Genomic DNA, 14024 nt, shown 5'->3' with positions numbered 1-14024 from the left:
TTCAAACATCTGACCCCTATATCCCAACATGTCCCTACCCCAAGATGTCAAATGCATTTCTGCTTAAATTCATCACAGGTCGAGCCAGGATGACATAGCAATAACTGGAAGGAGGAGGGAGGAGAACTAGAAGTGCATGCCTTGTCAGTATTGGGCCTATGAGACTGTACATGCTCACAACAATCTCAAAGATGACAACAAACTCAAAAAGGGTAGAATATGTGTGTAAAACTGTCTTTCAATTTCTTAGAACCTAATTTCATGCTCTCTTTTTTATCTTTTGATTGTATATTCCAGGGCTTGGATACCACAGGTTTTGATTACTTTCTAAAATTATATAAACTGTTGTAAAAAAATGATTCATTTGTTGAAGAGGTTGCAAGTCTAATCCAAGTAATAAATCCAAAGTCTTATCTTGTCAAACACAGAGTTTTAATAATTTAATCCCAGGCTCAAACTCTGATAACTATGGCACAGAACAAACATGTTTAATTCAGGAAAATAGCAATACTAAAACAGTCAAAAAGTCAGAACATAACTGTTGGACTTGGCCCGCAGGGCAGGTTCACCCCTAGACTTTTTGCCTTTTGTGTGACCCTGGGTCAGTGATTTTTGGGTCTCTGCGCACTTTCCCCTGAGTCCCAGAGTGAAAGTGCGTGCGTGTAGTATGGCTGGCCTGCCCTCCCATAGGAATGCATGGGGAATGTGTGTGTCCCTGGTAGTTCCTGATGCGTGGGGAGTGCAGGCTCGAGTTTAGTATGTATAAACTCGTGAGAGTGAATGCTGCAAGATGGTGTCTGCGGCATGTATGTGTCTAGAAGGGAAGTGCTACTTCTGGACATTGAGATATGTGTGCAGTGAGGGTGCTGGAGCGTGATTGGCTGGAGCTGGCTGGCATGCCAGGCTCCAGGAAGTCTGGATGGGTCTGCCCGGTGGTGAGTGGGAGATTAGCATGAGTGATGTGTGGGAGGAGTGTACCTGTGTCCTGGATGGGCGTCTGTAACTAGAGCTCCAGGGGTTCCAGTGTCCGGCAGTGTCGCTCCAGTTGGGAGGGCACAGAAGTCCGAAGCGAGGAGTGATTGGGGGATGAGTTTCCCAGTGGATGCACCAGTGGACCAGAGACTAGCCAGTTGGGCTAGATCTTCTTGGGTGGACCCGGGTGGCGCCACTTCTTGTCTGGGGGATCTTTGCGCACTGTCAGGTGGACAGGAGGCGGGAGATCTGCGCCAGACAGACAGTCACACGACACATGGGTCATGTGTCAGCCTCAGGGGGATTGCGTGTGAGTCCCCAGAAGTCCTGGAGTGCCAGGCAATTATTCCACTAAAGGTTTTAGACCGGAGGTTGGGAGGCCAGGTTCAGGTTCGGCCTGACCTGAAGGGTAGGACGACTGTAACCGGTGTCCTGACCGGTTCTTCCAGAGGAACTTCTCCAGTTGGGAGAGGGCAGACCTCTGGAAGGGGGTGTAGAGGGTGGGAAAGCCCACCTCTGACCCCGGTGCAACCTGAGGGGTTAAACCCTAGGTTGGAATGGCGTTGTAAGGGTACCCCTCGCAGGAGGAGGAGGAACCCTAGAAGAAGAGGTAAGGGGAGGAGAGCCTTCCCTGAGACTCCTGGTCCACCTGAGGTTGTAGACCAAAGGCTGGTGAACCAGTGGCAGTCTAGTCCTGTCTTGCAGACAGGAAGAGTGGAGAATGGCTACTACGTGCCAGGGGTTACTACCCCCCGCTCTGCGAATAGGCAAGGACCGGTGGCACCTGGGTGGCCCAGGGCCTGGTCCTGGCCGCGGACAGCTGAGGAGTACCAGTGGGGTAGCCCAGTTGGTCCTTACAGTAGCTTTAGAAGGAACTCTAGGGGTTCACTGTGGCATAGAACAGGAGGGTGTCCCGGCAGTGGCGGGCCTGCGTCTGTGTTCTATCGCCCCAAGCAGGGAAGTCCATCACGGTGGTGATTGTTCTCCCCTGCGTTTTGGCTGGAAGGGGGTTGTGTTGGACTTGGCCCGCAGGGCAGGTTCACCCCTAGACTTTTTGCCTTTTGTGTGACCCTGGGTCAGTGATTTTTGGGTCTCTGCGCACTTTCCCCTGAGTCCCAGAGTGAAAGTGCGTGCGTGTAGTATGGCTGGCCTGCCCTCCCATAGGAATGCATGGGGAATGTGTGTGTGTCCCTGGTAGTTCCTGATGCGTGGGGAGTGCAGGCTCGAGTTTAGTATGTATAAACTCGTGAGAGTGAATGCTGCAAGATGGTGTCTGCGGCATGTATGTGTCTAGAAGGGAAGTGCTACTTCTGGACATTGAGATATGTGTGCAGTGAGGGTGCTGGAGCGTGATTGGCTGGAGCTGGCTGGCATGCCAGGCTCCAGGAAGTCTGGATGGGTCTGCCCGGTGGTGAGTGGGAGATTAGCATGAGTGATGTGTGGGAGGAGTGTACCTGTGTCCTGGATGGGCTGGGTTTTCCCCACACAATGCTGGCTCCGCCCCCCTGTGGTGTGTCTAACGACCCTAGCCTCCCCAGTGAAAGAAATGGGTGGTTGGGCCATCAAGAGTGCTCCAGAACCAGCTGCGACTGGTTTTCCCCCCACCCTGCACCCTGAAACAAAGGATTTGTCAGCATAAGAAGGGGCTGTGTCCCCACTGAAAATGTTCTACTCTTGGATCCTGCCAGAGGGGGCTTTTGCTGCTGCTGGGGCCAGGAGGACCGCCACTTGGGGAGTCTCCCTGCCTGGAGACCCAGTGTGCTGGCTCTGGCCCAGCCTTGCCCCCCCTGCCCGCCTCCAGCCCCTGCTGGAGCCTTGTCCTGTCCTCCAGTGCTGGGGAGCACTGAGGATTCTTGGCCTGCAGCCTGAGAGCGCTGCTCTCTGCCCTTCAGCGCTGGGAGCGCTGAAATCGCCTGCCTAGCGCTTGGAAAGTGCTGGATTTTGGCCATAGCGCTGTGAGCGCTGTATTCTGTCCTGGAGGCGCTTGGGAGCGCCTGACCTTCGTTACTAGCGCTGCTAGCGCTGGGTGTGCACAGCCGGTGCCCACCCGGCATCTGACTGCCCCGTGTGGCGAGTTGGCGGCGCGGGTGCCACCCCGCTCATTGCCGCTTTTATTGTGCCCGGGTCCGTTGTGTTGTTGATCCACGAGGGAGCCCACTCCTCGGATCATAGGAGCCCGCCTGCCTGCCTACGAAGCGAGCCGCCGCTCTGCCCGCGGCGACCCGGAAGTGGTTGGGGGTCCGCCCAATCCTAGCGCGGCCCAGGAGAGGCCGACCGGAAGTCCCGCCTCTATAGCTGAGCCGGGAGGAGAGAAGCTGCCGGCCGGATCCCCGAGGCTCCCCGAGTGGAGAGGAGAGCCCCGGGACCAGCGGGAGAGACCCGCCTCCGCTGGAGACCAGCCGGTGAGTGTGGCCGTTCTGGAGGGAGGGGCGCCGGGACACATTGTCGGTGTCCGCCCCCCCCCTGCCCCCTCGGCAGCGCGACCTCGCGCCCTCGTGTTTAGAGCCTGAGAGAGGCTCTGGGGGCATTTCCTGCTGGCGAGCCTTGCGAGGCTCGATTGCCGGCACCCCTGCCTGACGAGCCTGAGAGAGGCTCCAGCCTGCATTGTTGACGAGCCCAGAGAGGCTCTTGCAGGGCATTTGTCTTTGCTCCGGGTCCCCAAAGCGAGGGACCCCACAGCCCAGCGAGGCTGCACCTTTTGTTGCTGGAGCCCTGAGAGGCTCAGCAGCACCCTTATTTGTTTAAGAGCCTAAGAGAGGTTCACCAGTGCCACAGTGGTGGTTCCTTGAGCCCAGAGAGGCTCCAACGTTGCCCTAACTCTCCCTGCTCCAGTTGCCCAGCACTTTGTGGGCAACTGCCACGTTTAGGCCCTGACATTGGGACACCGGGACAGTCACAGGTGGTGACTTGTGAGTTTGGCGCAATTGTGATTGTTTATACACCTCTGAATGTTAATACATCATGTGTTTTATCCTTGCACCCCTATAGGTATGGTGACATGTAGGTGGTTGTTTTCTCCCTAGTACAGGTGGTGCTAGTGAGGTCCTGTTACCAGTGATTACTGGTTGTATGCTCTACTTTTATAGTGTGTGCTATTACTGAAGGTATTGCTTCTAAAGTGCTATTTCTGAAAGTATTGTTTCTAAAAGTGCTGATACCCTTGACAGTGGTCCAAGTGGCCCTGTCCTGTACAAATATCCCTTGTAAATTCCGCCCGTGCCTGTTGGCACAGTGTAACAAGATGTGTGTTTTATCTGATGTATATTTATTATAATACAAAGACTATTTTTACATAACCTTGTGTGGAGTGTTTCTTTGTGGTGGGCCTTGGGTGTTGTTGCTGGGGTGCGTGCGCAAATACTTAACTTGCATCGCCTCCAAGTTTAGCCTTGACTGCTCGCGCCACGTTACCTAGAGGGCGAGTGGGGGTTATCTTGGCGTGTAACTCCCTTGCCCTGACTTTGGGAATGGTGATCCCTGACTGACCTCGACGCGAGTCTTGGCCAGCCAGGGTCCCGTTTCTAACAATAACCCAATAAAAATCCTACAACCAATTTCTAAAAATGATGTAAGAAAAATTACAGTTACCTAGTATAAATTATTACGGTGGATCAAAGACGAGAATTTTTACAACAAAATGCTAAAAAAATAAAAGTCCAGCTGCAATCAGAAATCACTGTTTGCAGTTGACAAAAATCTAGGTGCTATTTCAGGCTGACTGCGATGGAGCAGGGGTCCTATACTCCAAGCAGGTCATACTGGTCAAACCTTTTACCTTCAGACTTAGAATCTTTTATGGAAAAGTCAAAATCTTCCATTGAGGCAAGGTTGAAGACTGTGTCCATCAAAGTCTTTTGAAATCGCAGCCGATAACCGACGGACTATGTTACTATGTTAATATGTTACTGGGTACTTATAAAGCACACAGCTACTCCCTGGAGGGTCCAGGCGCTACCCTAGAGTGTCCCGGCGAAGTCAATAGTTTTGTCAGTAAAACTCCAGAGTGGGAAAATTCAACTTTCGCAGAAGTCCTCTCATCAGACAGATACTTTATGTGTTTTTGCCTAGTCATGAATTCTAACTTTGGTCTCTTTTTTGGAGCTCTCATTCTTCAAAGTTGGGGGGGGGCACACCTTAAGCCGTATCTGATGAAGTCCTCTTGAAATAAGACACCTTTACCTTGAGATTCCATTGAAGCTCCTGAGGTCTTAGAAGTCAAAAGTTGTTTAGACTTTCTGGAGCATTTCCTTCGTCTAAGACTCCCAGGACCTCAGACACAATCCTTACAGGCCAGGAAACACTCCAGCAAAAGCCACCCGCAAGGTCTAGTCCAGGTCCAATGTCAACTGGTCACTTCAGGACAAAAGGCCTCTTGCAACTTTTGATGTCTCTGTAGCTACACAGGAGATCAACCAACTGATACTGTGTCAATTTCTGAGTCTAGGAACAAGTAGGTGTAGGTCCAGACCTTCAGGTTGTCACACATTACAGACAGGAGGTCCGGAAAGGGTTCAGAGGACGGAGTGTGTGGGGCTACTTTTGTTCAATTCACTAGCCAGTGGGTGGGGGTGACTCATAGGCACACCCTGACTAATAGGCAAAAGGTTCCCATGGTCATACCTTACCACTTTTACCGCGCATCCTGTTTGCTTCGCTGCAAACTGTGCCACAGTGCACCATTCTCAGTATACTACAACATGGAAGAATATTTCTACCCCTGGAGCCACACCAAGGGCTGTGTTTTAGGTAATGAGCAGTCCCCACTTGCTCAACCGCTCCAGCGTGGTTCTCAGACCAGGTCTCTCTTTGACAAACATTTTTTTTATAAATCTTTTTTTTATTAACAAAGCTCGAAAGACCATATCATACCCAAGCATTACCATTAGTACATCAGGTATCATAAACAGAGAATTGATGATAGTATAGTTATAAGTGAAAGAAAACAGCACTGTCACCTTCTGACGCCCCATTAATCCCCTTCCCCCATTTCCCTGTAGTTTCGCCACAGTGTCCACACCTTTTCCCACTTTTTGGCACATCTTCTACTTTTATACACTGTCTCTTCAGCTCTCTGACCCTAGTCAAGATCTCGCTTCCAATCCTCTACCTGCGGGGGTAGGTGGCCCCCAGCTTCGGGTAATGTTACATTTTGCCACCCCGCCGACAGAGCCAGTCATATTTCCACATATCTGGACCAATCCGCATCACCCCTTATCATTAATAGAATCCAGGAGGCTAAAGTATATCTTGGAATCAAAAGACCCCTCTTTTCCAGGCTTCACTTATCACTGAACTACAAAACTACAGGTCTCATCCTATCCCTTACCATTTAGTACGGCTCCTGGGCTCTCTTTACCTGTTCTTCTTTGGTTAAACTGTGTCACACTCCTCCCCAAGCCATTCTGCTAGGCCATAGCCATTGTCTCAGATCTGAGGAAAGTATTTCACACTTCATCAAACAAGCATAGACAGGCCAGCCACAGGCTTGCTAATGGTAATTGGCTTACTCAACAAAAAAAGAACAAGCTCAGTTTTAACTTGGATAGACCAAAAGGTTAAGGTCATCAAAGGAGTCTCCCTTACAAAAATCCCATTTGGTTTATAAAAGAATCGTCACCCACCAACCTGGTTAGTGGCATGCTACATCATTGGGTTCCCATCTAAGGGGCTAAACAAGCCCTTCTGTTCCCTCCTCTCTCTCTTGACAGATATACTGCAGGAGCTTTAGACAGGGATAAAATAACTTTTTTAAAGTTTTATTTTCGTGGATATATATCAATTATCCATCTTCGCTACAAATTGGATTTCAATACATGTTAAAACTAATGGTTAAAACAACTCAGTAGCTTATTGAAAACCAAAGATACATAAATAGAACATTAGCTGTAGTTTTGCTTTTTCTTCATAGCCTTAACAGTGAAAATAGCCTTTGGGGATAGTCACTGTAGGAATAAGCAAACATTTAATTTGCACATGTTCCACTTTCAAAAACCAAGCACCCTACCTTGTGGGGAACAAAACCTACATAGGGGTGTCTTACTTAATATTTAAAAGTAAGGGTTCCCTCCTGTCGAATGGTTTACTTTGACAGGTATGATTCAGGTTTAAAGTCTTGCAGCAGTCAAGTTAGACATATAGGCCTGAAGCCATGTTTTCTTTGTCATCTTATTTAATGACACAATATATGCTGCAGTTAAAGTGACATTTGATTTTCTATGTCATTGGTGTGTTGTCCTGCACCATATACTAGGGCCTTACTGGAAAGTTAAATATGTCGTTTGGGGATTTGTCAATTTTGTTATGTCTTAGGGGGTCACAGCACATGCGCTTGAGACTTTACGGCAGTACCCCAGTTTACAAAGAGCAAAAAACAGTAACATCAGTCCACAAATAATCGGTTGACCACACAAAAGAGGTATTTTCTATCAACTGTCTTCCTTCTAGCTTAGCCTGCACCCTCTTAAATTAGTCAAATCTTCACTGTTGTAAGAGTACTAATTGCTTGGTGTTTGTACAGTGCTTGTTACAGACAAGCTGAATGTCAGAAAGTAGATTATTAATTTGGGAAAGATGTACCCCTACCAACTGAATAATGTATTGTAATGTAATGTAAACATACTTATATAGCGCATGCTGTCACCCAAAGGGTATCCTGGCGCTTTGACTCCATTTACATCACAATCAGAGAGGGATCACACAGCCCTAGGAAAAAGATGGTACTTCAGCCCCTTTTTAAAAGGAGACATTTTGTCAAGATTCCTTAAGGAAAGTGGAAGAGAGTTCCACCTATCCGTGTCCTCAGGATTCGGGGAACTACCGCCAGATAAGCAGAAGAAGAGCGTAGGAGTCTAGCTGCCGAATGCCATTTAAATAAATTCTGAAGTGCAATAGGCCCCAGACCATGAAGTGCTCTGAAGACAATGCAAAGGCCGTAAAGCAGATCCGCTGATGTATAGGCAGCAAAGAAGGTCCCTAAGTGCCAAAGATGACGAGGCAGAACGCACCCGCGAGAGGGCCAACTTGGCTGCCATATTCTGGATCCACCACAATTGTCTAATCAGAGAACTAGTGCCGCCTAGAAGCAGTGCATTACAATAGTCAAGTCTACTGAGTATGATACTGCCCGCTACCTCAGGTCTGGCCGATGCAGGTAACATGGGGAGGATCTTGCGCAGCATTCTTAGCAACATCATACAGGTGCCAACGGTCTTGTTCACAAAGGCATCCAAATGTAGATGTGGGCAAAAGACAACACCCAGATTGCGAGCAGTGTCCGCTGGTTCAACAGTGACCGCGGTAGTGGGAGGCCAGAAATCAGCAGGTAGAGGGCGAGGAATTTTATCTTGAGAAAAATGCAACACCTCTGTCTTTGATCCATTGAACTGAAGGGAATTTTCCCTCAGCCAGTCCGCAGTGGCTAGCATGCAGTGATGAAAGGTCTCAGTGGAGACAAGCTCCTTACCTTGAAAAGAAAAGATAAGTTGCGTGTCATCCGCATAGTTTATTTATTACAGTGATACCAAAAGATTTAATCAACCTGACCAGGGGACATAGATAAAGATTGAATAAGATGGGTCTGATCACTGACCCCTGGGGAACGCCTTGCCCTACCATTCTAGTATTGGACCTAAATGGAGGCACGGTAACCACTTGGTGTCTATTGTGGAGGTAAGAGACCAGCCAATCCCGAGCCGAACCGACTACCCCATTATCTTCCAATCTTCTGATCAGAGTAGAGTGATTCACTGTGTCGAACGCAGCCGACATGTCGAGCAGCACCAAAAAAGCTGCTCGGCCACTGTCGACACGTGAACGTAGATCATCCAAGACGACTACCAGTGCTGATTCCGTGCCATGAGCTAGCCGGAAGCCGAACTGGGCCACATCTAAGGAGGCATTCACCTCTATAAAACATAATAAAGACTTAGGGGCCGATGTATCAAGCCTTTTGCAACTCGCAAAGGCCGAAATTCGCAGAATTTCGGCCTTTGCGAATCGCAAAAGGTCTTTTTCCATGTTTTGGCATGCATCAAAAATTCGCAAAATAAGAAATAGCAAAAATTTGCAATTCCTTTTTTAGCCGTAGCATTTAAGGAATCGCAATATTGCGCGAAAAAAATGCAGCAGCAAGCACAGATTGTGTATGTGGCTTAGAGGAAAGGCAAAAGCATGGCGATTGTCAGACAACAAATACAAATCTTATCAGTAAGTCCTCAAAGCCAAACCAACAAACTTCCTTTGCTGGTCATCAAGATGTATTGATTATAGTAGATTCATCAATGACCTCGGATAGTGTTACAGACCTCAAAAATAACATCAGTAATCTCAGGAAGGAACAACCAAAGGCAGTACTCATTGGTGAACGACCAAAAGATAATCAGTGAAGGGATAAGGATGCTAGACAAAGACATGGGCCAAGTAAATCCCAGCCGCGCCTTATTAGAGGGCATAGTCAAGACTGAAATATGCTGGCAAACCAATAGACAGAGGAAACAAGCAAGGAAATCTAGAAGGAACAATCAGAGCACAACAAAATATACCAATAGCAGCAAGAGATGGTTTCTTATCTTCAAAACAAATTACAAGAAATGTCAAGTACACAGAGGACTATAGTAGAGGAAGAGCAAAAAAAAGGACATCATACGTCGTCAACTCCATTAAGTCACAACCAACAAACAGACAAATCAATCAATATGATCCAGACAAATCAATTACAAACCCAAATAGCATTCATTAACACCAAATTACTGGAAGTAAATATAATAAACCCTCAGACCCAATACAAACATGATTCTCAAATAAACCAGATAACCTGACTTATAAGTTGAGAAGTACACAAAGATAGAATAACGGTAAATCAAGCAACAAGTGAAGTAGTCAATTTATCTCGAGATGACATCATCCCAGAAAAAAAGAAAGAATGAAGCAAATAAAATCTGCTTCAGAACTGACTGTGGTGAATCTACCATCTGATATCAGGAATGTCTCAGTGCAAACAAAAGAAAGCCCAGAGATGGACCAAAGAAGCCCCCCAAAAGAAGATGCACAGAAGGGAAAACTCACCTTTAAAATTAATAAACAAACAGGGGACAGACCTGGAATTAATCAAAGAGAGGTATCGGAGTAGACTCATGTGAAGCGATCATCTGATATCAGGAATAACCCAGTGCAAATAATGGGCAGCGCAGGGATGGAGTAAAGAAGCTCACCAAAAGAAGATGCACGGAAGGAAAGGTTCACAATCAAATAGAGGTATTACAACAGTCTGTACCCACAGTAATTATAGCAGAAAATAATCAAGAAAACACTTGGAAGAAGCAGATTATAGTAACCCCCAATTACATCTCTCAGGTGCAACAAGATCGCCTTAATAGAGGGAACATACTGAGACTCATTACACACCTATTGTTGATTCAATTTATTTCTCAAGAAAAAAGCAGCAATGCGGAAAAAACACTATCGCCCTGGAGAAATGATGAAATAGTGGCTTTAATAATGAATGCCAAAGAAGAGTTTTAAGGTTGGGGCATTACAATGGCAAGACCAATTTAGCCACGATATTCTTCACCTCTACTTAATGTGCCAAAGAAACTTAAAACAGATGAAAACATTATCCCAGTGTACTCAGTACTACAAAATGCAAGGGGGAAAACAAGCCCTCAGGAAGATATTATGGGCAGTCAAACCACACATCAAGACACTAACAAATGGAATTGGACGGCCTCAGCCTTAAACGGTCAGAAAAAAGAGTAACTTGCTGCAAAGGAAAAAAGCAGCAATAATAATAGCATAAAACTTATATCCTGGAACATCGCAGGAGCAAAAAGAGAACTACAGGACAACACTGCCCCGACATACTGGGAGTATTATGATATTATCGCACTCCAAGAAACATGGCTGATGGAGTGCAAGAAAGTGTCTAATTACACACTCCACCATGTAATGGCAACCAGAACATATAAATATGGAAGGCCAAAGGATGGCCTGGCAGTATATATATCAACGGCTCTAAACATTGAAACTGAACAGCTACCTAGTACAACATTAGACCTACAAGTAATAAAAATGGTCCAAGGGCCTAAAAATCGGACAACAACAGTAATATTAATTAACCTCTATTTTCATCCTAACACTAGGAAAAAAGTTGCACAGTCTGAAAAACTGATGTCAATAATTGCTTCAATCAGATTTGAAAACCCAGTGTGGGAGATAATAATAACTGGCGATTTCAATTCATACCTAATCTATACACCAGATGATGATGAGCAACTAACTGCAGATAACGAGCTGTGGTCTGTTCCCTAACAAATATCTTCTATAATAAAAAGACACAATTTGAACGGGCAAAAGCTGGTTCTAGCACTGGAACATCTTGGCTTGCGAGTTCTAAATGGTAGAACAAAAGATTACACTTCTCTACGATAGACTTATCAGGGTGCCCATGCTCAGTCAATTCTAGACTATACAATTCTAATGCTTCCACTACTTGCTCGTGTGGTGAAATATACAATAGTATTCAACCCGAAATGATCATTCATACCAGGTACTTGAATTGGAAACAGGCAACTTAATATATGCAAGAAAGGAAGGGGTATCCCCGACTAGAGTTCCTAATTCGGGATGTATACAGTGGTTGGAAAAACAGGATAATTAGGAACAATTTTAACTAATGGACAAGACCTGACATCAGACAGCAATAACTATAGATGAACACTGTGCATGGTACAAAAATATATATAAATTTTATTCAAGAAGTATATTTGTCATTAAAATGCAAACATTTTTGTTTTGTTTTGTGTTTTTCTCTGTGTATGTGTGCCTCCACTGTACATGTGATGGTCAATCTACCTATCCAGAGTCATATACATTTTTGTTCATGTCACAGTTCAATACATTTCAAGAAAATTAATTATTTGGGAACTGTATGGAGGCTGTTTAAACACATTAATCGTTGCAGTTTAAAAACATGACTAAATGTAACAACTACGCGCGTTTCGGCTGAGGGCCTTCATCAGGAAGCCATGTAAATATCCGAATGAACCTGTCTTAATGTGCCAAATTATATGAAGGTAAGGATATTGAGCAGACGAGTGATCCGGGTAGGTAATCCTGCGGTGAGTGGGATAGGTCCTGCAAGGGTTAAGATAATAAATTTCGCTAGTCGGGTACTCTCATCGATGGAAGGGAGCCTGTGTTGAGGGTCTCGCCTGCCTTCCAGTAGTGGAGTATTATGAAGCCTGTGAGGATCCTACCATGGTTGAGAGCTGTGAAGGTAGTCCTTCGAGGATTGAAGTGCTGGAAACTAATAAACGGCCACCGTCATCTGGGTAATGGTACCGAGGGAATCTGTTATAATGTTGCCGCCGGCCTTCCAATTGTGGGGTCTAAGGCTGTCTTTGTGGGCGCTGACAGCTACCGGACGGGTGCCGCCATGAGGGCAGTAATGCGCGGGGAATCTGTTAGGAAGTTGCAGCTCGCCTTCCGATAAGGGGGTCTGCCGGCGTCTCAGTGGATAAGACCAGGAGTGAGCTTGGCCGGGCCACCCGTCCGGTAGCTGTCAGCACCCACAAAGACAACCGAAAGACCCAAACCATGCCTGGGACAAAATCAAGAAGCGGTATAAAAACCAAATCTGGAAGGAAAAGAAAGCACAACAGGAGATATTCTGGACAAAGCTACTTTCTTGTGCTAAACAAACAAATAACAGGTACTTCTGGAAATTAATAAACGGCATGACAAGATCAAAAGAAGAAATAAATAATGCATCTGTAACGAGGACGTCTGGGTTGTTCATTTAAGTAAAATCTTTGAAGACCTTACAACAGACCCTAAAAGTATAACAGACAGTAATTGTAAATCTTTGAAGCCTAAACTCTCCGGGAAAAAGTCCCCTGGACCTCAAGACGTCGGTACTATTACAGCCTCATTACCAGCCCTGGAAAGTCAACACTACACAGTAGAAGAAATCTCAAGAATAATCAAACTGGGACGTAACGATGGGGCCCCAGGCCCAAACGGTATCCCGCAGGCCATTTTCAGGGGTGATCCCGACTACTGGGCAAAATCATTAATAGGTCTCGATAACGAAATCGGTTTAACAAATACCCTTACCCTGAGCTGGAAAGGGTCACATTAACCCGATCTTCAAGGGCAGTGACAAGGCAGGCCCAGCAAACTACAGGCTAATCACACTTATTTGTTGAAGCAAAATATTTTGCCTCATTAATCCTGGTGGATTTGGTAGAATGGTCCAACACAAAATGGCTGATTCCATTCAACCAAATAAGGTTTCTCAAAGGATGTGGCACAACAACAAATATTTTAACCCTTGCCACAATATTGGATAAGTGCAAACGCCAGCAAAGAGCACTACAACTGTGTTTTATAGACTTCAAAGCTGCGTTCGACCGTGTGAACCATGGTCTGTTATGGATCAAACTACAGAACCTGGGTCTCCCTGAAATTATTTTACGACCAATAATACAATTTTATACGTCCACGTGGGTCCGTGTGAAAATAACAAACGGTACAAAATTGTCCAGAAAGATGCAAACAGAGATTGGACTGAAACAAGGTTGTGTACTAGACCCCCACTCGTTCAGCCTTTTTATGGCAGATCGCTCGTCCAGATTGGATCAGGCAAATACACATCCTCCGCACCTGGCAACACTGCCCATAACGCACCTCTCGTATGCAGACAACATAGTTTTGCTTAGTCTAACTAGAATAGGCCTACAGAGAGCTCCTAACGAGCTATTAATGTTTGCTAATAGCAATGCCCTGGAAATTAACATCACCAAAACAAAAACTATGTCAATCATGAACTATACGCGACATCAGTATCAATTCAAGCTAGAAGAGACGAGCCTTGGAACAGTTAATACTTACAAGTATCTGGGGTATATATATAGACAAAAGATTAAACTTCCAACTTCAGAAACAATATCTGGAGAAAAAAAAGGAAACAGCCTTATTTAGGCCTTCTCTGCCCTTGCAAAAAAATGACATGGTCCTTCCTTTACGTCACTAACAGCAGTGATGGCAGCCAAACT

This window comes from Lissotriton vulgaris, chromosome 9, assembly GCF_964263255.1.
Source record: "Lissotriton vulgaris chromosome 9, aLisVul1.2, whole genome shotgun sequence".
NCBI lineage: Eukaryota > Metazoa > Chordata > Amphibia > Caudata > Salamandridae > Lissotriton > Lissotriton vulgaris.
This window is presented reverse-complemented; position numbering follows the sequence as displayed.